This window comes from Cryptomeria japonica, unplaced genomic scaffold, assembly GCF_030272615.1.
Source record: "Cryptomeria japonica unplaced genomic scaffold, Sugi_1.0 HiC_scaffold_399, whole genome shotgun sequence".
In the NCBI taxonomy this organism is placed as follows: domain Eukaryota; kingdom Viridiplantae; phylum Streptophyta; class Pinopsida; order Cupressales; family Cupressaceae; genus Cryptomeria; species Cryptomeria japonica.
This window is the reverse complement of record NW_026729220.1, coordinates 100,001-112,491: the sequence shown is the minus strand read 5'-3', so window position 1 is coordinate 112,491 and position 12,491 is coordinate 100,001. Positions and strand designations below refer to the sequence as shown.

Sequence of the window (12,491 nt, the reverse complement as noted above, 5' to 3'; positions counted from 1 at the left end):
CCACACCTGTGTAGCTTGCACCTCCGATCAGGACATCGACCCCAACTTCCGAACTCGACTAAAAAGACCGCACCAGCACCTTGGTGTGCACCTTGCAACGCACAGTGCCAACATTCGCCTTCCTGCACATGGCAGGTCATCGGACCCAAATTCCGACCTCATGAGCATACCTACTAATCGAATCGGTCATCGGACCCAACTTCCGACTTCATCCATACCGTAGGGTCTTTGAGGTTGGCGCGGTGCGCTCAACCTGGGGAGTCGACCCATCGAAGCATACACCTCCCCTATATAAGCTATTTGTCCGATTCCGACACCTGTGTAGTTTGCACCTCCGCTCAGGACATCGACCCCAACTTCCGAACTCGCCTGCAACGACCGAACCAGCGCCTTGGTGCGCACCAAAAGTGCGCACTTTTGGAGGGCACTTTTGTGCGCTCCAAAGGTGCGCACTTTTGGAGGGCACTTTTGTGCGCTCCAAAGGTGCGCACTTTTGGAGGGCACTTTTTGGAGGGCACTTTTGTGCGCTCCAAAGGTGCGCACTTTTGGAGGGCACTTTTTGGAGGGCACTTTTCTGCGCTCCAAAGGTGCGCACTTTTGGAGGGCACTTTTTGGAGGGCACTTTTCTGCGCTCCAAAGGTGCGCACTTTTGGAGGGCACTTTTTGGAGGGCACTTTTCTGCGCTCCAAAGGTGCGCACTTTTGGAGGGCACTTTTTGGAGGGCACTTTTCTGCGCTCCAAAGGTGCGCACTTTTGGAGGGCACTTTTGTGCACTCCAAAGGTGCACACTTTTGGAGGGCACTTTTTGGAGGGCACTTTTCTGCACTCCAAAGGTGCGCACTTTTGGAGGGCACTTTTTGGAGGGCACTTTTGTGCGCTCCAAAGGTGCGCACTTTTGGAGGGCACTTTTTGGAGGGCACTTTTGTGCGCTCCAAAGGTGCGCACTTTTGGAGGGCACTTTTGTGCACTCCAAAGGTGCGCACTTTTGGAGGGCACTTTTCCTGCGCTCCAAAGGTGCACACCTAGGTGAGCACCTTCGACCACACCTTGTAGCACACCAAACTCTGACTTTCGACTTCATCCGCAATGCAGGGTCTTTGAGGTTGGCGCAATGCGCACAACCAGGGGAGTCGACCCATCAAACCCAACACCTCCCCTATATAAGCTATTTGTCTGATTCTCATACATGCGTAGCCTGCAGGAGCAATTAGGACATCGACCCCAACTTTCGGCTTCTAAACGAAAACAAGGTCTTTGAGGTTGGTGTAATGCGAACAACTAGGGGAGTCAACCCATCAAACCCAACACCTCCCCTATATAAGCTATTTGTCTGATTCTCATACATGTGTAGTCTACAGGAGCAATTAGGACATCGACCCCAACTTTTGACTTCTTAACGAAAACAAGGTCTTTGAGGTTGACGTAATGCGCACAACCAGGGGAGTCGACCCATCAAACCCAACACCTCCCCTATATAAGCTATTTGTCCGATTCTCATACATGTGTAGCCTACAGGAGCCATTAGGACATTGACCCCAACTTTTGACTTCTTAACGAAAACAAGGTCTTTGAGGTTGGCGTAATGCGCACAACCAAGGGAGTTGACCCATCAAACCCAACACCTCCCCTATATAAGCTATTTGTCTGATTCTCATACATGTGTAGCCTGCAACAACGATTAGGACATCCACCCCAACTTCTGAATTCGTCTGCGTTGACCGCACCAAAGGTGCACGCCTTGGTGCTCACCAAAATCCGACTTCCGACTTCTTCTGCTATGCGGGGTCTTTGAGGTTGGCGCAGTGCGCACAACCAGGGGAGTCAACCCACCGAATGCAACACCTCCCCTATATAAGCTATTTGTTTGATTCTCATACATGCGTAGACTGCAGCAATGATTAGGACATCCACCCCAACTTTTGACTTCTTAAACAAGACAGGGTCTTTGAAGTTGGTGCAGTGCACACAACCAGGGGAGTCGACCCATCAAACGCAACACCTCCCCTATATAAAGCTATTTGTCCGATTCTCATACGTGTAGTCTGCAGCAGCGATTAGGACATCGACCCCAACTTCCGAATTCGTTTGCATTGACCGCACCAAAGGTGCACGCCTTGGTGTGCACCTTGGAGTGCACTTTGGTGCTCACCTCGGTGCACACTTTGGTGTGCACCTCGGTGTGCACCAAAGGTGCGCACCTTGGAGCGCACCAAAGGTGTACACTTTGGAGCGCACCACATAGGGTCTTTGAGAGGTTGGCGCAGTGCGCACACCAAGGTGGGTGTTGAGGTGCGTGCCGAGGTGGGTGGGTGCTAGGGTGCGCTCCATGGTGGGTGCCAGGGTGGGTGCGTGCTAGGGTGGATTCCAAAGAGGGTCATAGGGTGGGTGCCAAGGTGGGTTGGTGATATAGTGGGTTCAAAGGTGGGTACTAGGGTGGGTTCCAAGGTGGGTCACAAGTTGGGTGCCAGGATGCGTGGGTGTTAGGTTGGGTGCCAAGGTGGGCTCCTGCGTGGGTGGGTGCTAGGGTGGGTTTCAAGGTGGACGCGAGGGCGGGTGCCAAGGTGGGTAACAAGTTGGGTGTTAGGATGGGTGAGTGCTAGAGTGGGTGCCAAGGTGGGTGGGTGCTAAGGTGGATGCCAAGGTGGTTCACAGGGTGGGTGGGTTCTAGGGTGAGTTCCAAGGTGGGTCACAGGTTTAGTGCTAGGGTGCGTGTCAAGGCGGGTGTCGAGGTGCCTGGGTGCTAGGGTGTGGATGCCAATGTGGGTCATAGGGTGGGTACTAGGGTGGGCTGCAATGTGGGTGCCAAGGTGGGTAACATGCTCGGTTGGTTCTAAATTGGGTGTCAGGGGTGGGTGTGCACCCACCTTGCCCGAGGTGGGTGCCAAGGTGCCAGTGTGGGTGGGGGCTAAGGTGGATGCCAAGGTGGGTGAGAAGGTGGGTGATAGGTTGAGTGGTAGGATGGGTGGGTGCCAAGATGGGTCACAGGGTGGGTGCAAGGGTGGGTAGGTGCTAGGGTTGGTGTCAGGGTGGGTGGGTGCTAGTTGGGTTCCAAGGTGGGTGCGAGGGGTGAGTGTCAAGGTGGGTCACAGGTTAGGTGCTAGGATGGGTGAGTGCTAGGGGTGCAAAGGTGCCAGAATGGGTGCTAGGATGGGTCGATGCTAGGGTGAGTGGCAAGGTGGGTCCACAAGTGTCAAGGTGGGTGCCGAGGTGGGTGCCAACTTGGGTTCCAAGGTGGGTGCCAAGTGGGCGACTGCTATGGTGGATGCCAAGGTGGGTCACGGGGTGGGTGCCAAGTTGCTAGGTTGTGTTCCAAGGTGGGTGCCAACGTGGCTGCTAGGGTGCGTGGGTTAAAGGGTGTGTCACAACGTGGGTGCCAGGATGGGTGCGCACCCACACTGGCCAAGACGGGTGCAAGGTTGGGTTCCAAGCCCGGTCACAGGCTGGTGCTAGGATGGGTGGGTGCCAAGGTGGGCACCAGGGGTGGGTGCACCCCACCCTGGCCAAGGTGGGTCACGGGGTGGGTCCTAGGGTGTGGTAACAGGGTGGGTACTAAGGTGCGTGCCAAGGTGGGTCATGGGGTGGGTGCCAAGGTGGGCACCAGGGTGGTGTGCACCAACCCCTAGCCAGGGTAGGTCACGGGGTGGTTGTCGGGGTGGGGCGTCAAGGAGCCAAGGTGGGTGGCAAGTAGCCAAGTTGCGTGCCAAGGTGGGTGTCGGGGTGGGTGCCAAGGATCCAAGGTGGGTGCCAAGGAACCAGGTGGGTGTCTGGGTGGGTGCCGAGGTGGGAGCCAGGGTGGGTCCCAAGGTGAGTGCAAAGGTGGGTGCCAGGGTCAAGGTGAGTGCCAATGTGGGTTCCAAGGTGCCAGGGTCAGGGTGAGTGCCAATGTGGGTTCAAAGGTGCTAAGTTGGGTGCGAGGTTGGGTGCGAGGGTGGGTGGGTGCCAAGGTGTGCTAGGTGGAAGCCCGGGGTGGGGTCGGCATCCCATGGGTGTCGAGTTGGGTGCCTGATGGGTGCTTCTTGTCAAGTTTTAGTCGTCGGGACTCATTTCGAGCCTTAGAGGTCGTTTCTTGTCCGGTTGCCCTGTCTTCGACCTGGGAACCCAATTTTGGTCCTCGGGTCCCATTTTTTTTTGTCTCGCATCCCACTTTTGGCCTGTGGCCTTTTCGGGGTCGATTCTCGTTTTGGCATCAGAGCATGTTTCTTCTCCTAAAACCCAATATTTGTTTTATTAAGTCTCGGAACACATTTTTGTTCTCGTGGACCCATCATGGGTCTTGGAACGCATTTGTGGTCCTTGGGTCCCATTTTGCATCCCGAAACTTGTGTTTTGGTGCTTGATCCCTATTTTGGGTGCCCACCTTGCACCAAGTGCGCACCCGGGGCAAACCGAGCGCCTTGGTGCACGGGGGGCAAGATCGAGCGTGCACCCGAGGCGCCCCGAACATGCACCAAGGTGCACTCGGCCCACATGTGAGCGCAGGTCGTTGCGCCCGAGGTGGTGTGTGGGCACCGCGTTGCAGACGGGGACACTGCACGCACACGACGCCCCGTCCAGGTGCACGCACGTAGGCCGGGCCGGGTGCACACCGACGCCCTAGCAAGGTGCGCGCACCCGGGGCAGGGCTCACACTTGGCGAACGGGGCGCACTTCGCGAGGGAGGGTGTGCACCTCGACGGGGGTGGGGTGGCCGGGGTGGATTCGCACGTGGTCGCGGGTTTGCTAAGTACACACTGCGACAAGCTCATAACGGGTGCGATCATACCAGCGTTAGTGCACCGGATCCCATCAGAACTCCGCAGTTAAGCGCGCTTGGGCCGGAGTAGTACTGGGATGGGTGACCTCCCGGGAAGTCCCGGTGTTGCACCCTTTCTTAGTTTTTCGCCGGGCGTCGCAATGCTATTTGAATAAACCTTTTGCCCGTTTGCGTTCTCGTCGGGGCCGGGCCGGGCCGGGGTGCGCTGCCCGCACTACCGCGCGGCGCGGGGGGGCGACACCGAGCGCGCACCCGAGGCGCCCCGAGCACACAGGCCACGGGTGCAACCCGGGCGTTGTGCGCGTCACCCCGGTGCGCCCGAGGTGCTGCGCGCGCACCCAGGTGAAATCGGTGTGCACCTCGGCCAGTGCGCGCTCGGTCGAGTCGCGCACGTTGGCCAAGGTCGCACGGTGATGTTTCTTACTCTAAGGGTTCCGCACCAGACGCCCGGGACAGGTGAGCGAAGCTGGGCGGGGCCGGGTGCGCGCGCGGGGCAGGTGCACGCAGCTGGAGAGAGCTTTGGAGCACACCAGAGGTGCGCACCTTGGAGCACACTTCGGAGCGCACCAATGATGCGCTCCATTCAAAAGTTTCCTGAAAAGGCAAAAAAAGTTGAGATTATAGAATTTCCCACTTGAGAGATTGTAAAAAAAAAAAAATTTAAAATGAAGGAAACGCGGGTGCCAAGGTGTGCGCGCCCGGGTGCGCAGCCCAGCCAAGGTGTGCGCACCAAGGCGCCCACCCTGGCGAAGGTGCACGCAAGGTGCGCACCCGAGGCAAACCGGACAATTAACCCAACTTTCGACTTCGCGCGCACCTGCGCACCTTGGAGCGCACTTCGGAGCGCTCCTTGGTGCGCACCAATCTTGGGCACCTCGGAGTGCACCATGGCGCCCCACCAAGGTGCGCACCCGGGGCAAACCGAGCTCCGACTTCGTGCGCACCTTGGAGCGCACGAAAGGTGCGCACCATGGCGCCCACCAAGGTGCGCAGCCCAGCCAAGGCGTGCGCATCAAGGTGCGCACCCTGGCGAAGGTGCGCACCCGGGGCAAACCGAGCTCCGACTTCGTGCGCACCTTGGAGCGCACAAAGGGTGCGCAACCCAGCCAAGGTGTGCGCACCCCGGGCAAACCGAGCTCCGAATCGTGCGCACCTTGGAGCACACTTCGGAGCCCTCCTTGGTGCGCACCGATGTTGCGCACCTCGGAGCGCACCCGGGGAAAACAATGCAATTAACCCGACTTTCGACTTCGTGGGCAACCTCGGGAGCGCTCTCGGGGTTCGCACCTCGGAGCACACCGAGGTGCGCACCTTTGATGCGCTGCCTTCACCAATTTCCAGAAAAGGCAAGAAAACATTGAGAAGGTGTGCGCACCGAGGTGCCCACCCTGGCGAAGGTGCACGCGAGGTGCGCACCCGGGGCAAACCGGGGCTCCGACTTCGTGCACGCCATGCTGCGCACCTTGGAGGGCCATGGTGCGCACCTTGGAGCACACTTCGGAGCGCTCAATGGTGCCCAACCCAGCCAAGGTGCCCACCGCGGCGAAGGTGCACGCGGAGGTGCGCACCCGGGGCAAACCGGGCTCCGACTTCGTGCACCGCCGTTACCTTGGAGCACACTTCGAGCGCTCCTTGGTGCGCACCAGGGCGCGCAACCCCAGCCGAGGTGCCCACCCCGGCGAAGGTGCACGCGGGTGTGCGCACCCGGGGCAAACCGGGCTCCGACTTCGTGCACGCCATGGTGCCCACCGCGGCGAAGGTGCACGCGAGGTGCGCACCCCGGGGCAAACCGGGCTCCGACTTCGTGCACGCCGCACCTTGGAGCACACTTCGAGCGCTCCTTGGTGCGCACCAGGGCGCGCAACCCAGCCGAGGTGCCCACCCCGGCGAAGGTGCACGCGAGGTGCGCACCCGGGGCCAACCGGGCTCCGACTTCGTGCACGCCATGGTGCCCACCGCGGCGAAGGTGCACGCGAGGTGCGCACCCGGGGCAAACCGGGCTCCGACTTCGTGCACGCCGCACCTTGGAGCACACTTCGGAGCGCTCCTTGTGGCGCACCATGGTGCCCACCAGGGCGCGCAACCCCGCCGAAGGTGCACGCGAGGTGCGCACACCGGGGCAAACCGGGCTCCGACTTCGTGCACGCCGCACCTTGGAGCACACTTCGGAGCGCTCCTTGGTGCGCACCAGGGCGCGCAACCCCGCCGAAGGTGCACGCGAGGTGCGCACCGGGGCAAACCGGGCTCCGACTTCGTGCACGCCATGGTGCGCACCAGGGTGCCCACCGCGGCCGAAGGTGCGCACCCGGGGCAAACCGGGCTCCGACTTCGTGCACGCCGCACCTTGGAGCACACTTCGGAGCGCTCCTTGGTGCGCACCAGGGCGCGCAACCCAGCCGAGGTGCCCACCCCGGCGAAGGTGCACGCGAGGTGCGCACCCGGGGCAAACCCGGGGGCTCCGACTTCGTGCACGCCATGGTGCCCACCGCGGCGAAGGTGCGCACCCGGGGCGAAACCGGGCTAGGACTTCGTGCACGCCGCACCTTGGAGCACACTTTGGAGCGCTCCTTGGTGCGCACCATGGTGCCCACCAGGCCGCGCAACCCAGCCAAGGTGTGCGCACCAAGGTGCACGCGAGGTGCGCACCCGGGGCAAACCGGGCACACATCGGGGCGCTCCCGGGTTCGCACCGGCGTTGCGCACCGTGGTGGGCACCTCGGAGCGCACCGTGGTGGGCACCTCGGAGCACACCAAGGTGGGCAGCGAGGTGCGCACCTTTGATGCGATGCCTTCACTAATTTCCATAAAAGGCAAAAAAAAACGAGATTTTAAAATTTCCGTTTTGAAAGATAGTGAGAAAAAGGGAATGCTGGTGCCATCTTGAGCCCGCCCTGGTGCGCAGCCCAGCCAAGGTGTGCGCACCAAGGTGCCCACCCTGGCGAAGGTGCGCGCCCGGGCAATTAACCCAACTTCCAACTTCGCGCGCGCCAGGGTGGGAGCGCACCCAACAACCGGGCCTGGGAAGAGCCAATGCGAGAAACCCCACCAAACGCTCTGACAAAAAAAGAGGGGGCGCTCCAGTAACCCCGCTTCGGAGCGCACCCTGGGCAAACCCAGCCAGGGTGCCCACCCCGGCCAAGGTGCAGGCGAGGTGCGCACCCGGGGCAAACCGGGCTCCGACAACGTGCACGCCGCACCTTGGAGCACACTTCGTAGCGCTCCCGGGTGCGCACCTCAGAGCACACCAAGGTGGGCAGCGAGGTGCGCACCTTTGATGCGCTGCCTTCACTAATTTCCAGAAAAGGCAAAAAAAAGAGGAGATTTTAAAATTTCCGTTTTGAAAGATAGTGAAAAAAACGGAACGCGGGTGCCATCTTGAGCCCGCCCTGGTGCACAGCCCAGGTAAGGTGCCCACCCTGGCAAAGGTGCGCACCCGGGCAATTAACCCTACTTCCGACTTCGTGCGCGCCAGGGTGGCAACCGGGCCTGGGAAGAGCCAATGCGAGAAACCCCACCAAACGCTCCGACAAAAAAAGAGGCGGCGCTCCAATAACCCCGCTTCGGAGCGCAGCCGGGGCAAACCCAGCCAAGGTGCCCACCCCGACGAAGGTGCACGCGAGGTGCGCACCCGGGGCAAACCGGGCTCCGACAACGTGCACGCAGCACCTTGGAGCACACTTCGAAGCACTCCCGGGTGCCCACCGGCGTTGCGCACCGTGGTGGGCAGCGAGGTGCGCACCTTTGATGCGCTGCCTTCACTAATTTCCAGAAAAGGCAAAAAAAAATGAGATTTTAAAATTTCCGTTTTGAAAGATAGTGAAAAAAACGGAACGCGGGTGCCATCTTGAGCCCGCCCTGGTGCGCAGCCCAGGCAAGGCATGCGCACCAAGGTGCCCACCCGCGGTGCACGCCCGGGGCAAACCGGGCTCCGACTTCGTGCAGGCCGCACCTTGGAGCACACTTCGGAGCGCTCCTTGGTGCGCACCATGGTGCCCACCAGGGCGCACCCGGGGCAAACCGGGCTCCGACTTCGTGCACGCCGCACCTTGGAGCACACATCGGAGCGCTCCCAGGTTCGCACCAGCGTTGCGCACCTTTGATGCGCTGCCTTCACTAATTTCCAGAAAAGGCAAAAAAAAACGATATTTTAAAATTTCCGTTCTGAAAGATAGTGAAAAAAACGGAACGCGGGTGCCATCTTGAGCCCTTCCTGGTGCGCAGCCCAGGCAAGTTGTGCGCACCAAGGTGCCCACCCTGGCGGAGGTGCGCGCCCGGGGCAAACCGGGCTCCGACTTCGTGCACTGCATGGTGCCCACCAAGGCGCGCAACCCAGCCAAGGTGCCCACCGCAGCGAAGGTGCACGCGAGGTGCGCACCCGAGGTGCACACCCGGGGCAAACCGAGCTCCGACTTCGTGCACGCCGCACCTTGGAGCACACTTCAGAGCGCTCCTTGGTGCGCACCAGGGCGCGCAACCCAGCCAAGGTGCTCACCCCGGCGAAGGTGCACGCGAGGTGCGCACCCGGGGCAAGCCGGGCTCGGACTTCGTGCACGCCGCACCTTGGAGCACACATCGGAGCGCTCCCGGGTTCGCACCAGCATTGCGCACCTTTGATGCGCTGCCTTCACTAATTTCCAGAAAAGGCAAAAAAAAAAAAAAAACGAGATTTTAAAATTTCCGTTTTGAAAGATAGTGAAAAAAACGGAACGCGGGTGCCATCTTGAGCCCGCCCTGGTGTGCAGCCCAGGCAAGTTGTGCGCACCAAGGCACCCACCCTGGCCAAGGTGGGTCACGGGGTGGGTCCTAGGGTGGGTAACGGGGTGGGTACTAAGGTGCGTGCCAAGGTGGGTCATGGGGTGGGTGCCAAGGTGGGCACCAGGGTGGGTGTGCACCAACCCTAGCCAGGGTAGGTCACGGGGTGGTTGTCGGGGTGGGCGTCAAGGAGCCAAGGTGGGTGGCAAGTAGCCAAGTTGCGTGCCAAGGTGGGTGTCGGGGTGGGTGCCAAGGATCCAAGGTGGGTGCCAAGGAACCAAGGTGGGTGTCTGGGTGGGTGCCGAGGTGGGAGCCAGGGTGGGTCCCAAGGTGAGTGCAAAGGTGGGTGCCAGGGTCAAGGTGAGTGCCAATGTGGGTTCCAAGGTGCCAGGGTCAGGGTGAGTGCCAATGTGGGTTCAAAGGTGCTAAGTTGGGTGCGAGGTTGGGTGCGAGGGTGGGTGGGTGCCAAGGTGTGCTAGGTGGAAGCCCGGGTGGGTCGGCATCCCATGGGTGTCGAGTTGGGTGCCTGATGGGTGCTTCTTGTCAAGTTTTAGTCGTCGGGACTCATTTCGAGCCTTAGAGGTCGTTTCTTGTCCGGTTGCCCTGTCTTCGACCTGGGAACCCAATTTTGGTCCTCGGGTCCCATTTTTTTTTGTCTCGCATCCCACTTTTGGCCTGTGGCCTTTTCGGGGTCGATTCTCGTTTTGGGCATCAGAGCATGTTTCTTCTCCTAAAACCCAATATTTGTTTATTAAGTCTCGGAACACATTTTTGTTCTCGTGGACCCATCATGGGTCTTGGAACGCATTTGTGGTCCTTGGGTCCCATTTTGCATCCCGAAACTTGTGTTTTGGTGCTTGATCCCTATTTTGGGTGCCCACCTTGCACCAAGTGCGCACCCGGGGCAAACCGAGCGCCTTGGTGCACCGGGGCAAGATCGAGCGTGCACCCGAGGCGCCCCGAACATGCACCAAGGTGCACTCGGCCCACATGTGAGCGCAGGTCGTTGCGCCCGAGGTGGTGTGTGGGCACCGCGTTGCAGACGGGACACTGCACGCACACGACGCCCCGTCCAGGTGCACGCACGTAGGCCGGGCCGGGTGCACACCCGACGCCCTAGCAAGGTGCGCGCACCCGGGCAGGGCTCACACTTGGCGAACGGGGCGCACTTCGCGAGGGAGGGTGTGCACCTCGACGGGGGTGGGTGGCCGGGGTGGATTCGCACGTGGGTCGCGGTTTGCTAAGTACACACTGCGACAAGCTCATAACGGGTGCGATCATACCAGCGTTAGTGCACCGGATCCCATCAGAACTCCGCAGTTAAGCGCGCTTGGGCCGGAGTAGTACTGGGATGGGTGACCTCCCGGGAAGTCCCGGTGTTGCACCCTTTTTTAGTTTTTCGCCGGGCGTCGCAATGCTATTTGAATAAACCTTTTGCCCGTTTGCGTTCTCGTCGGGGCCGGGCCGGGCCGGGGTGCGCTGCCCGCACTACCGCGCGCGCGGGGGCGACACCGAGCGCGCACCCGAGGCGCCCCGAGCACACAGGCCACGGTGCAACCCGGGCGTTGTGCGCGCACCCCGGTGCGCCCGAGGTGCTGCGCGCGCACCCAGGTGAAATCGGTGTGCACCTCGGCCAGTGCGCGCTCGGTCGAGTCGCGCACGTTGGCCAAGGTGCACGGTGATGTTTCTTACTCTAAGGTTCCGCACCAGACGCCCGGGACAGGTGAGCGAAGCTGGGCGGGGCCGGGTGCGCGGCCGGGGCAGGTGCACGCAGCTGGAGAGAGCTTTGGAGCACACCAGAGGTGCGCACCTTGGAGCACACTTCGGAGCGCACCAATGATGCGCTCCATTCAAAAGTTTCCTGAAAAGGCAAAAAAAGTTGAGATTATAGAATTTCCCACTTGAGAGATTGTAAAAAAAAAAAATTTAAAATGAAGGAAACGCGGGTGCCAAGGTGTGCGCGCCCGGGTGCGCAGCCCAGCCAAGGTGTGCGCACCAAGGCGCCCACCCTGGCGAAGGTGCACGCAAGGTGCGCACCCGAGGCAAACCGGACAATTAACCCAACTTTCGACTTCGCGCGCACCTGCGCACCTTGGAGCGCACTTCGGAGCGCTCCTTGGTGCGCACCAATCTTGGGCACCTCGGAGTGCACCATGGCGCCCACCAAGGTGCGCACCCGGGGCAAACCGAGCTCCGACTTCGTGCGCACCTTGGAGCGCACGAAAGGTGCGCACCATGGCGCCCACCAAGGTGCGCAGCCCAGCCAAGGCGTGCGCATCAAGGTGCGCACCCTGGCGAAGGTGCGCACCCGGGGCAAACCGAGCTCCGACTTCGTGCGCACCTTGGAGCGCACAAAGGGTGCGCAACCCAGCCAAGGTGTGCGCACCCCGGGCAAACCGAGCTCCGAATCGTGCGCACCTTGGAGCACACTTCGGAGCCCTCCTTGGTGCGCACCGATGTTGCGCACCTCGGAGCGCACCCGGGGAAAACAATGCAATTAACCCGACTTTCGACTTCGTGGGCACCTCGGAGCGCTCTCGGGTTCGCACCTCGGAGCACACCGAGGTGCGCACCTTTGATGCGCTGCCTTCACCAATTTCCAGAAAAGGCAAGAAAACATTGAGAAGGTGTGCGCACCGAGGTGCCCACCCTGGCGAAGGTGCACGCGAGGTGCGCACCCGGGGCAAACCGGGCTCCGACTTCGTGCACGCCATGCTGCGCACCTTGGAGGGCCATGGTGCGCACCTTGGAGCACACTTCGGAGCGCTCAATGGTGCCCAACCCAGCCAAGGTGCCCACCGCGGCGAAGGTGCACGCGAGGTGCGCACCCGGGGCAAACCGGGCTCCGACTTCGTGCACGCCGCACCTTGGAGCACACTTCGGAGCGCTCCTTGGTGCGCACCAGGGCGCGCAACCCAGCCGAGGTGCCCACCCCGGCGAAGGTGCACGCGGGGTGCGCACCCGGGGCAAACCGGGCTCCGACTTC

At 61.1% G+C, this 12,491-nt stretch overlaps 2 non-coding genes across 2 annotated transcripts; both read left to right on the top strand.

The window, feature by feature from the left end:
• The first annotated feature begins 4,748 nt into the window (after nucleotides 1-4,748).
• LOC131871353 (5S ribosomal RNA) lies at nucleotides 4,749-4,867 on the top strand. The gene has a single exon (XR_009369585.1). It is a non-coding gene; the product is annotated as a 5S ribosomal RNA (ribosomal RNA).
• A 5,907-nt stretch (nucleotides 4,868-10,774) lies between these two features.
• On the top strand, nucleotides 10,775-10,893 carry LOC131871352 (5S ribosomal RNA). The gene has a single exon (XR_009369584.1). It is a non-coding gene; the product is annotated as a 5S ribosomal RNA (ribosomal RNA).
• The last annotated feature ends 1,598 nt before the right edge of the window (nucleotides 10,894-12,491 follow it).